We start from the raw sequence: 13,261 nt of genomic DNA, 5'->3' as shown, positions 1-13,261 counted from the left end.
ACGGCGCTACTTTTCAGAACGCCTTCGTATTATCTGGAGATGTTCCCGTCTCTCAAGGCAAACGTGTAGGAAATCAAATGATGTGCGAATTGTGGCGGTTTATTCATTCTTAATAACATGTTCTCCAAGTAAGTATAGTCTGTGCTAGATTGTTTTAACATATGCATAGCTGCTCCACGTGTTGAGTTTGCTAAACCTGTGCCATAAATTTCTCTTCTCGTCAGTTCGATTCGACTGTGCTTCGTCGGTTTAGTAGGTAGACTACTAATCGAAGACCTGGTGTTCAAGCCCAGATCCGTTGAAGGATTTTTGTGCCAATTATTTATTTTCTAACATCTGTTAGTTATCTGTTACTATTAAAAATGCCATGTTGTACAGTAGTTAGAAGTCCATGTTAAACTGTAAGGTTCCCAATAAATGGCTGAACAACTAATTCAAAGGCAATAGGACCATGTCTATTAAAGCACTGTGGTGTTGAATCCAGCCTTTGGATTCATGACAGCCATACATAATATATTAGTTGCTTATTACACCCATATAATCTTGAGCATTGTCCTGTTGCTTTACATTTCAGAAACGTCTGTTTTATTCTTGTGTGTCCTGTTCATCGCCTACATTTGCCTCCAAACGATTAATTTCAGAAACTATTTGCTGAGATTTGAACTTGTATTTAATGTTTACATATTTCTCGTTATCAGAAACTCTGATTGCAGTTGCATGTTTAAATCACTTATAAGATGCACAGTTTTAATTAATTTGACATATTTGTCGCCACCTGCCTATCGCTAGCTACTAGGTCCATCGTGCATGTATATATACGCTTCATCTAAGCACAGTTTTAAGCGGACTAAACTGAGCTACTGTGGGTTTGTGAGCACGACCTGAGTCAGACCGAGGACTACCAAGTGTGTCAGTGGCATTTTTTTTTTTTTTCGTCTGCGCTTGCATCCGTGGTGGGTAGAAAGGTGTACATTTTTACCTTCTGCCCAATAAACCACATTCCGCCATCCTACAGAAATCGTTTTACTAACATTATAGACTGATGACCATAGATGTTAAGTCCAATAGTGCTCAGAGCCATTTGAACTAACATTATAGCTACCAATGGTTATCCCTTGTTATCTTGTGAATTCTACTCTTTCACTTTTTCTGATCAGCTGTATCACGTATTATAAAAATAGTGTTAACTGTAAAAGCAATGAACCAGTCACAAATTCTGGCAGACATTGTATAGTAATGTATGCAGTGTAGCGAACCGCAAAGGAACCTTCGGTTAGTCATGAATGTTAGCATCAAAGAAACAGCTGTCAGCAACATTAAGCTGATACAGATGTAAATTAATGTATACTCTAGGAGCTACCACACCACACAGGGCGGGTGCACTTGGTCGCTCGTGTTGGACTCTGTGCGGGAAAAAGCCAGCGTATGTCTCGGTGTGCGACTAATGCTATCGTCACGATCATTGACGCTAGTATTTCTATTGCACGGTCTACATCTGATTATGGAAGTCTGAATATAGTCAGAAATATTTCACCTAAATCGGGTCTCTTTTCTTCCAAAAATTCCCAATTAAGTTTCCCCATTATCTTCATTGCACTAAAGCTACACATACTTCTTACACCTCTAACAGCACGTAAATGATTTATCCTGTTGTAAGATTTAGTTTATATAGGAACCAAATACTGCAACAATAGTCTGGAATAGATGACGTTCTCACTCTCAAATCCATTAACAGATTCACCACATTTTCACATAATCTCCTCTACAAATCTAAATCTCACCTATCAGCTTCCTCACTGTTGATTTTAGCGTTTCATTTCAAGTTAAGTCACTTCACAGCAGCACCTCTAGGTATAAAAAAGATGCAGCACGTTCTAGAAATGTTCCACTAATACTGCAATCGGATGTTGTTTAGTTCTCTCTCTTGTTTATGGAAACAACGGTTTGCATTTGTCTTCATTGAAAGGAAGTTGCCATTCAGTACAACCAATATCGTATAAATTATTTTGCATTTTCTCACTATCATCCAGTGACAGTACTTTTCTGTATGTAACAATATCGTCAGCGCACAATACATGTGTGGTTGTTTTGTTGGTTTCGGGGGAACAAGGACCAAACAGCAAGGTTGTCGGTCCAGTCAGAATAGGGGAAGAAGGGGAAGGAAGTCGGCCGTGCCATTTCATAGGAATTCCTGGAATTTGCCTAAATCGATTTAGGGAAACACGGAAAACCTAAATCAGGATGGCCGAACGCGCGTTTGAACCGTCGTCCTCCCGAATGCGAATGCAGTGTGCTTACTATGGCTCCACCTCGCTCGGTAATACATGTGTGTTGATGACCTTATGTGGTAAATTGTTTGCGTGTGCTGACAACATTAATGGTCCTGTTACAAGTCCATGGGACAGGACAGCTCATTTATGTTACAATGTCACTATCCAGAATAATTTACTGGAGTCTACCAGTCGAAAATACTTCGAACACTTTCTTATCAAAGATGACAGGTACTGCATATTTACATTCACACATCAACCCAGCTACATAGCTGAGAGGATATTCCAATCGGACGGGAAATATTTCGCAATTTCTCTGCCAGGAAACCCTCTGGGAAGGACGAGGCCACTCTGTGTCCCGAAACAGTCATCTGCTTCTCCTCATTACCGCGTGATCTGTTAAGGAATGCCTCTGCTAATAACAGAAGTCGTGGACAGTATAAATGTTTAAAATATAGACCAGGAAACAATTTGGTCGTCACAAAGAGCCAGAAAGCTTATCGAGCCTGTAACAACAACGGCGCTGTACTATTGTAAATATAAGTAATTATTCCCATCTGATTTTTAAATAAAGTTGTGTAATTGACGTTCTGATTTCATTTCTTTTTGTTTCATGCCATTATGTTAAGAAAACTGTAAATAAGTTTCAATGTGAATATTAATGTTGATGTCCAATGTCAAGTAATATTGTAACAGACTTGAAATGTAACAAATGTTGAGACTGTTGTAAGATGCTTAAAATTGTAACTGTGCGTCTGGTCCATACGTAGGCAATGTGTTAGGATATGTAGAATGCAAAACCTCGGGTGAATACCCTGTCTGTAAGGGAGCGGTAAAAGTTGGATGGCACGCGAGCGCGGAAAAACGCGCACGGGCACAGCACGGCACAACGGGCTCAGCAGTAGTAGCTGGAGTCTGGCACTGGTCTGAGCAACACCTTCTGGAGCGAGGAGGCTCTCCTGGAAGACGTAGCTTCGCTGAGCCTCGGGTATGCCGTTCCAACGCCCACACAGCATAGCAAAATTCCATAGGAACTAAATGGAAAAGTATTGCGACGCTAAGAAGAATTAAAGTGCCGATACATTAAGAGCCATAGCTGTGGTTGTTAGTGTGCTCTGTGCCTCGCCATCTCGCCGCCCGCCAACCGCCGCATCGATACTAGCAGGTTGAACTTTTAGTGCTGCATTCGTGTGGATCAGAGAGTGAACTGTGTTTGTTTGGTGCAATAATAACCTAAATTTTACCAGAACTTTCCCATCATTTAATTATCCTCACAACTATCCTAGATAGGGTCCTTTCCAAATGTTGTGCACTCCGAGTGTCCCGAAATGAAAATTAAAATTTGTGTTAATAATAATTATTTTCAGAACTAGCTATGTTAGAATGGTGTTTAAATAAATGTTTTGTTAATGAACCAGTAAATGAATAACGAAGGTCTAACGAAGTTGAAAGATAACTTTAGTATTGATATAGTAATGAAGTTTATTATTTCGAGACAGATTTAAAGGCATTTAAATGAGCAGTAAATAAGATGAAAAGACTAGTAACTTATATACTGGAAATCTTGAACGCATAATAAACTCAGTTTCATGGTCCCCCCTCATTCATTTGAATTCTGAAGTGTTCTAAATTGGTTTGAGCAACAAAAGTTAAAGTCAATGTAAAACTCAAAATTTATCAGTGTTTTATCTTTATCAAAATTGACATTTTGTGTGTGGTGCGAAAGTGCAATTTCTAGGGTAACCTATGCCCGATTTTAATCAGATTAATAGACAATATAAAGTTTTGTAGTATACATTATAGTGTAGTGTTATGTATTCATCCATATCAGTGTAGAACGTGAAACTATCAGTTCAATAGATTTTCTGGTTCTAAAATTCGACAATATTATGCAGTGTTACAACATGTTGTTTTGCATGAATATATACCAAATTGTATAGGGAAGAAACTCAGTTAATGCCTAATTAGGCTGGCGACAGTATTATTATGTAATTGGTAGCATCTTCTGGGTTGCTTTTGATCCATCCTGACGGGTAACTGCATTTTGAACTTACTTGACGGATCATTGTTCTTACAGAGTGGGTGTAAGTCTGATTTGCCACCATTCAGGTACACGCGGTCGATAACTATACGAAAATCCTTTCTCATAAGGTGAATCCCGCTCACTTACCATAGCACAGGCTTTAACGAGTACTGTGTCATGGAGGTTACAAGCCCACAGCCAAACAGACAGCGGTGAGAACCGAGCTGGCGGTCGGCGAAGGCAGTCGCCGGTGTCGGTTCTCCACTATCGTCGTCGCAGCTTCCTCTCACATTTTGAGTGGACACAGCAAACCTCTGCAGGTCTTTTGCAGGACTTCACTACGCGTTCCGCAATTTTTGATAGCCAAGAACAGCCTAGAATTTTGGGGGTTACCGAATGAGCTCTAGATAAGCCTGCATTTCATAGAATCTCTGTTCTGTGATCAAATTAACTAAAGCCGTGTACCAAAAACTAAATAAAGGGAAGTAACATATGTTGTGTACTGTTTTTCGTGACTCCAAATATTATTATTTAGATCGTATACATTACGATTTATTTCAAAGCACCTGCCATGGTTACTGGAGTAAAGTGGTTTTCTTTCCAAACCTGTTACGCAGATCGCAATGAGTTCTCATGTTTTAAATTATACTATTAAACAGTACTTAAATTACAATCGTTACTCACGATTCTTTTGTTCCCTACTTCATCTGAGCATTACTGTTCTATTTTTGTACACCGTTCTTCATTGACAGGGAACGTATTTTCGTTTTCTTGTTGTGTTGATCCACTTACACCTCGTGTACTTTGTTTGGAATTTGCTCGACGTGATCCACTTTTGTTTCGTTTTTCTGTTTATGGAAGCGTCTGCTGTGCTTCAGTGTTTTTTGCATTTCTCGACTGGTGTGTGTATTCATATGTGTGTGTGTGCGAGTGTGTGTGTGGGCGTGTGTGTGTGTGTGTGTGTGTGTGTGTGTGTGTGTGTGTGTGTGTGTTTGTTTGTTTTGTGTGGGTGTGGGTGGGTGGGTAGGTGTATGTGGGTGGGTGGGTGAGAGACACCAACCTTTGGTGTAGAGGAACGATACCTTCAGAATTTCAGGAAGAGTATTCCAGTCAACATTGTCAAAAGCTTTCTCTAAGTCTACAAAGCCTGCAAAGTACGTTTGCCTTTCCTCAACCTATTTTATAAGTCGTAGGGTCAGTATCGCTTTGCATGGTCCTACATTTCTCTGGAATCCAGACTGCTTTTACCCAAGATCAGCTTCTACAAGTTTATCCATTCTTCTGTAAAGAATTTGTTTTAATGTTTTGCAAACCTGAGTTATTAAACAGATATGATGATAGTACTCACACTACTCAGCGCTTGCTTTCTTTGGAATTGGAATTATTATATTCTTCTTGAAGTTTGAGGGTATTTCGCTTAACTCCGGTGTATCTTCAGTAATAAAGAAACAAGACCATGTCCCAAACGATACGATAACCGAAATCTAAACGGGAGTGCTTTAAACTTCACTTTTGAGATGACCCCACACAGAAAAATTCCATTGGACCGAAGTAATGTGATCGTGCAGACTAAGCTACAGAAACTGTCTATCTCGGACCACACTGTACTTTCTAACTGTAGTGATTAATCGGAATATTAAAATATTGTCCTCTTACCTCAAGACGTGTTCTACAAGTGACACAGTGTAATGATCTTTATTTGTTATTTATGACACTTAACTAATTGAAAGTACAGAGTGTTTCAAAAAGGACTTTAAAAATTCATATAAATTTATTGAAAGATGATACAGAGCTGGGTTTAGTGTTATTTTGTAGGAAAATACACAAAGTTTTTAACCTTGAACTAAAGATAATGTATGTGGCTTCCATTGGTTATCCTGCACACAACCCACTAGAAGTCAATTTCTTCCCGAACTCTGTATCATTGCGAGTGTAACTTGCTCAGTGGTGGCGTAAATTCTTGCTCTTAATTCAGGTAGAGAATCCGGCACAGGAGGTACAAACACGATATCCTTAATGAATCCCTATAAAAAAATCAAGTCGTGTCAGGTCTGGGGAACGTGGAGACCATGCAGTTTGCGCATCATGGCCAATCCATTGACCTCGAAAGCGGTCACTGAGAAAATTCTGGACATCAGCCAGGTACTGGGGTGGTGCACCGTCTTGCATGAAGTAAATGTTTCGTTCTTGGTCAGCCTCATCAATCGGTGGTATCAAAAATTGTTGTAACGTATCCTAGTACACTATCCTGTTGAAAGTTCTCTCATGGAAAACAAAGGGGCAATACACTTTGTTCTTGCTCAATGCACAAAAAACGTTCAGTTTATTGCTATCACGAATATGTTGCAATGTTTGATGTGGAGTTTCACTGCCCCAAATCCTACCGTTATGTGTGTTAACCTTGCCATTTAAGTGAAAAGTCGACTCGTCAGAAAAGATGATTTTGTCCAAGAAATGTTCATCGTCATGTAATCGGTTTAATATATCCACACATAAGTTCTTCCAATTAATATTATCAGTGTCTTTTATAGCTTCTACGATCGTCAGTCTCTACAGTTTCAGATGCAAACGGTTTCTCAGCACACACCAAACAGTCGTATGTGGCATTTGCAGTTCGCGAGGGACACACTGGGTTGATTACGTAGGGCTGTTGACAAAACGTTGTCTCACTCGCTCAGCGGCCTCGTCAGATGTGCTTGGATGACCTGATGATTTCCCTCGTTATACTGAGTACCTTGTTTCTACAAAACATTTATGCCACTCATAAATTGTAGACCTACTAGGAAGATCTTTAGCATACCTGGTACATTACGTTGAACTCTTGTCGCCAACTTCGATTCTTTAAACCAAAACACACAGTAGCAAGCTCGGGTCCAGTGAAGGCAGCCATCTTTAACTCAACTGCCGCTGGCCCTCCTTAAGGTGCGATTCGGCACTAGCGAACTACGCGAATCAAAACTTGATGTATTTCCCAATAAATTGACACTACAATGACTTCTGTAGGTACTTTTAATTAATTTATATAAATTTTCAAAGTTGTAAAGTCCTTTTTGAAACACTCTGTAAGATAGCTATAATTACAAGGTTTGTAGAAAGTGTTTTGCAGTATCGGCTATTGACTTTTCTGCGGTAATAACGGGTGTTAATGATACACTGCACTGATACCTACTGCATAACAACAGACATGTAAGCGTGGGAACTTATTGTTACTATTTCAGCTCAATTCATCAAAGTTTAGATCACTGTTTTATAACACATCACAATTAAAATAGAGAATGTCCTCTTGATGCACACATCCAAGATGTCCTCAAGTTCTTCACTTGGTACACAACATCCAGTGTTCTGCAAATGACTCCAAATTCATAATTCACTTTTCAGTCTCTTCTGTTGACCCTTTATTTCCAGTAAATTCCAATTTTATTTGGCACTTTCTAATTGGTTTTTCGAGGCCACGCTATGAGTGTTTATTTTATTTTGACACACTCAACTTTAATTCACATTTGTTCAACTCTCTTTCGGACGTCATTGTTCTGCTTTCGTTCTCTTCGATGGCGATCTTTTCCTTTTGTAATTGTTGAAAACGTTTCAGCTGTCTCCCTCGCTGTCATTTTGTTACACACAACCCTGCTCACAACAATTTTCGTGCATTCTTCTTTGCATTTTCCCCTTATTTTTTCACATTTTCGGCCATTTCAATCTGAAAAGGAGTAACAAGAAGAAAATATAATTTAATAATTGAAATTACTTCCGGCCGATATTGAAAGATAATCGGGTGGTCAGTACTGCACGACAAACTCGCAGTCGGATATAATCATACTGTACGTTCTTTTTATAGAAATTATTACGAATTTTTTGTTAGATGTGATTCCTTATATAACGTTGATAACCATAACGGAGGAACGAAATTAATCAGTTATCTCACAAACGGATACCACAGGCCTCAAAACTTCTTCGGTGCGCTAAGAGCTGCAGCAACATCATCAAGCACTGACAGCAAGCGCTGAAGAGAGGAAGAAGATATCCGCCTTCAGTGCACATGGATACATAAGGTGGCTTCCGCTTACTGTACACTTCCGCCATTTGGAGCCGGTAGGCTGGTATTGTAAGTGGGCCGATACTGTATGATTCTGCCGTACTACATTCCGCCGTCATGGGGTACATGTCATATTTAAGACCAATAAGATGTGCTACCTAATAGGAAGTTAATATTAACTAGGACAATGTTCCGTACTGGCGGCTCGAAACCACGCAATCTTAGATAGCCGCGTACGGTTTCTTTGCGATCCCATGTTTACTGGATCTTTTTTTTTTTCTGTGATCGTACCGTATCGTATCACCCGTGTGACCTTTCGTTACTAAGTGAGATTCAGCCTATACAGAATCTTTTGCCTGTGACGTGCCATCATATTCCAGCGTGCGGTTCGCGTCGCCGAGGTTACTACGAGGCCGCACACACTACGGCCCCTGTGAGAGAGCGAGAGCAGTCCGCGAGTGAGGCGCCGCGTGGGTAGCGCCGAGGCGCTCCTACACGCAGCCCCTGACATTTCACCCGCTGCCGACTCCCGTAAGGGCAGTCGCGTTTGCTCGACAGAGGGGCCGTCATCGAAGACCACTTACTGCTACCTGCCTTTGAGTAGGGAAGGCAAACGATGCACTTCGAACCATAACACTGTGCGCAATGCGCCACCGTCTGTAGCAAGCGCAGAACGTAGAGATACAGACACGGTTTTCCTCGTCTTCCGGAAAGCATAACATGCAGTACGACAGCGTAATTTAGTGTGCAAAACGCGAGATTACGGAATACTGAACTGAGAGGTTCATATACCTTGATGGGGCCGGGGGCAAGAACATGAAGAGGGCTTTCTCGTCATCCTACATGCCTGCCCCCATCCGACCTCATTTCAAACTCAACAAAACGTCGATCGCATACCGTCTTTCAAACCCCCTCCACCCCTTTCTTTCGCCTCTCATAGAGAGACACACTGCGTCATACAATGGAGAGCCAAAGGAACTGGAACACCTGCCTAATATCGTGTAGAACTCCGCGAGAGCGCTGAAATGCTGCAACACGACGTGTCATGGACTCGACTAATATCTGAAGTAGTGCTGGAAGGAACTGACATCGTGAATCCTGCAGGGCTGTGCATAAATCAGTGAAAGTACGACGGGGTGGAGATCTCTTCTGAACATCACGTCGCAAGGCATCGTATCTATGCTCAGTCATGTTCATGTCTGGGAAGTTTCGTGGCAAGGGTAAGTGTTTCAACTCAGAAGAGTGTTCCTGGAGCCACTCTGTAGCAATTCTGGGCGTGTGGGATGTCGCATTTCCAAATGCACACGCCCCACACAATTACAGAGCCTCCACCAGCTTGAAGAGTCCTCTGCTGACATGCAGGGTCATTAGATTCTTGAGGTTGTCTCCATACCCGTACAATTTGAAACGGGACTCGTCAGACCAGGAAACTTGTTTACAGTTATCAGCAAAAAATTGGTTCAAATAGCTCTGAGCACTATGGAACTCAACATCTGAGGTCATAAGTCCCTTAGAACTACTTAAACCTAACTAATCTAAGGACATCACACACATCCATGCCCCAGGCAGTATTCGAACCTGCAACCGCAGTGGTCTCGCAGTTCCAGATTGTAGCGCCTAGGACCGCTCGGCCACCCCGGCCGGCTATTTATTAACAAGCTTTTATATAAATTGAAAGGCAGTTTGTAAGTGTATTGCTAGCTTTAATTCTACATCTACACGATTAATCTTCAGTTCACAATAAAGTTCCTGGCAGAGGGTTCATCGAACCATCTTCAAGCCACTTCACTACCGTTCAACACTCGAACAGCGCGCGGGAAAACGAACACTTAAATCATTCTGTGCCAGCTCTGATTTCTCTTATTTTATTACGACAATTATTCCTCCCTGTGTAGGTAGTCGATAAAAAAACGTTTTCGCACTCTCAGGAGAAGGTTGGTGATTGGAATTTCATGAGAAGGTCCTGCCACGACGAGAAACTGTAGCGGTGACGCAGTTCCAGACTGAAACGTCCAGAACCGCACGGCCACACCGGCCGGCAGTTATCAACAGTCCAACGTCGGTGGTGATGGACCCAGGCGAGGCTTTGTGTCGTGCAATGATCAAGGCTACACTAGTGGGCCTCCAGCTCTGAAAGTCCATATCGATGATGTTTCGCAAGCTGGCACTTTCTGATGGCCCAACATTGAAATGTAGAGCAGTTTGCGAAAGGATTGCACTTCTGTCACGTTGAACGATTCTCTTCAATCGTCGTTGGTCCCGTTGCGGCAGGATCTTTTTCCGACAGCAGCGATGTCGGAGATTGTTTTTTTTTACCGGATCCCGATAATCGCGGTACACTCGTAAATAAAATGTCGTGTGACTAGGGCCTACCGTCGGGTAGACCGTTCGCCGGGTGCAAGTCTTTCGATTTGACGCCACTTCGGCGACTTGCTCGTCGATGGGGAAGAAATGATGATGATTAGGACTACACAACACCCAGTCCCTGAACTGAGAAAATCTCCGACTCAGCAGGGAATCGAATCCGGGCCCTTAGGAGGGTACACTCGTGAAATGGTCGTACGGGAAAATCCTCACTTCATCGCTACCTCGGAGATACTGTGTCCCATCACTCGTGCGCCGATATAACACCACGTTCACACTCACTTAAGTCTTGATATCTTGATAACCTGCCATTGTAACAGCAGTAAGCGATCTAAGAAATATGCCAGACACTCGCCTTACGTAGGCGTTGCCGGCCGCAGCGCCGTCTTGTGCCTGTTTAAATATCCCTGTATGTGATTACTCATACCTATACCAATTTCTTTCGTGCTTCAGTGTACAACTACCCGAGCCGCTCCCCACAGACTGGTGGCTCACTTGTTGGAAGGCGCTAAGCCTACCATATCAAACTCGGGCCAGCAACAGCACTGTTGAGGACTTGATATGTTGCCCATCTTTTTTTAGCACAGGCCTGTATCTTGAGAAACGATGATAACAAGGCACTTAGATAAATGGTTCAAATGGCTCTAAGCATTATGAGACTTAACATCTGAGGTCATCAGTCCCCTAGAACTTAGAACTACTTAAACCTAACCAACCTAAGGACATCACACACATCCATGCCCGAGGAAGGATTCGAACCTGCGACTGTAGCAGCAGCGCGGTCCCAGACTGAAGTGTCTAGAACCGCTGGGCCACAGCGGCCGCAATCAGATAAATTAGAGCTGATACGTAGGCTTACAGACTGTCTCTTTTCCAAGTACCACTCGAAAATGGAAAAGAGCAACAGGTCGTATTTAGAGTTACCAGAAGTAGCGTAAGCTACAGACCTTAAGGTGACTTTGGAAATACCTAAACATTTATGGTGGTGTTTGTTTGTTCTATATCGTGTCTCCCTACCACTTTCGCGCAACGACGCTCTGAGCGTGTTTTTTAGGGAATTGACTAGTTTGAACCTGGGACCTGTTGCTGGTAAGGAGACGCCAGACCACACATGACATGTAGAATTCAGAAGAGTTCAGTGAGACTAGCGATGATATAACCAAATACTAAATGATCTCAGCGTCAGCTCTACTGCACTCCCTGTAAAAGAATCTTAATACTAACTAAATTTAGTGGAAGGGGTTCAAGGCTTTCCTATTTTTAGTTAGCTGGTAAATAACGTCGAAAAAGCAGTTAAGTTTACCATTGGAAATTTTATTCTACTCACAAAACATCGTTTATAAATTGCACTATTGATAAAAGGAAATGTTTTAATACAGGATGGTAAAAACCAACTGCGTTCAACAAAAATGTGAACGAATATTCCCTGAATGGGTTTCCAAGTTCTACAATCGATCGAAGGATGACCTATGCCATATCACATATATAATCTAGGTTTAATTTAAGTTTCACAAAAGAGAAAACTATCAAAATGGTCTACAGTGACCCTCAATTATCTTTGATTACTTATCTAACTTGTCGTAAATTACAGTGGCTGATGTGGCTTCTCAATAACTATATAATAGAAAAATCATCGCGTTTCAGATCTGTTTTTCAAGTGGCAAATGTGAACACCATGAGTTTTAATTAACGATCGACACTAGTATTACGCAAAAAGGGGGTGTAACAGATGAGACTTCTGCAGTTCTGAGTGAAGCATTATGCACTCAAAAATGCGGCATCGCGTGCGTTCATTACCTTGTCGGTGTTTAGGCAGCGTCAGGGCAGCGGCGGGCAGCACAGCTCCGCTCACCTCGCCATCTCAGAACTAACTCTTCTAACTTCTCCTTACTACAATTCACCGAAGTTGGTTTAAAAAACTATCTGGCAGGGTTTCATCTGACCAATCAGGGTCTCAATGTTAACCTTAAGCTCCGCCTACAAAAATTCTGTCTATCCAATGAGAAACGTTATAGTTTTCGTGGTGGGGCAATGTTTTTAAAGTTTGCAATGTAACAGAGACGCTAAAACCTTTAGCTGGTGTGGTCCCTTTAGCGTTATCGTAAGATCTATACTATTCTTCTGGAGGGCTCTATCTTTTAACATGGGCTGGGGAGTGGTCCTAATGTAACAGACACGCAAAAAGGCTCACGCTATAACGCGCGGATGGTAGTGGCTCTTTTTGTGTTATCGTAAGATCTATATTGTTTTTCTGGAGGGCTCTAGCTTTTAACATGGGCTGGGGGGTGGTACTTGACGTAACAGAGACGCGAAAAAGTCTCACGCTAAAACATGCGGGTGGTAGTCTTACAGGTAGGCTGGCGGCGTGGGTGTCCTGTCCGTCCCTTATCGTAGGGCCTTCTAGCTTAACACGGTTCTGCTCTCGGCTTCTGTTCTCGTTTCTCCCCACGGAACTGCGTCGGTCTCACGGTGGGAAGTACGACATGCATTTAGGCATTCTTGTGTTAGTCTGTGGTATTCCATTTGCTCACTCGTTACTCGTATTACTTTGGTTAATTTAATGTCACGATT

The sequence above is a fragment of the Schistocerca gregaria genome, chromosome 1 (genome assembly GCF_023897955.1).
Source record: "Schistocerca gregaria isolate iqSchGreg1 chromosome 1, iqSchGreg1.2, whole genome shotgun sequence".
NCBI lineage: Eukaryota > Metazoa > Arthropoda > Insecta > Orthoptera > Acrididae > Schistocerca > Schistocerca gregaria.
The sequence above is the reverse complement of the archived record's forward strand: the minus strand, read 5'-3'. Positions refer to the sequence as shown.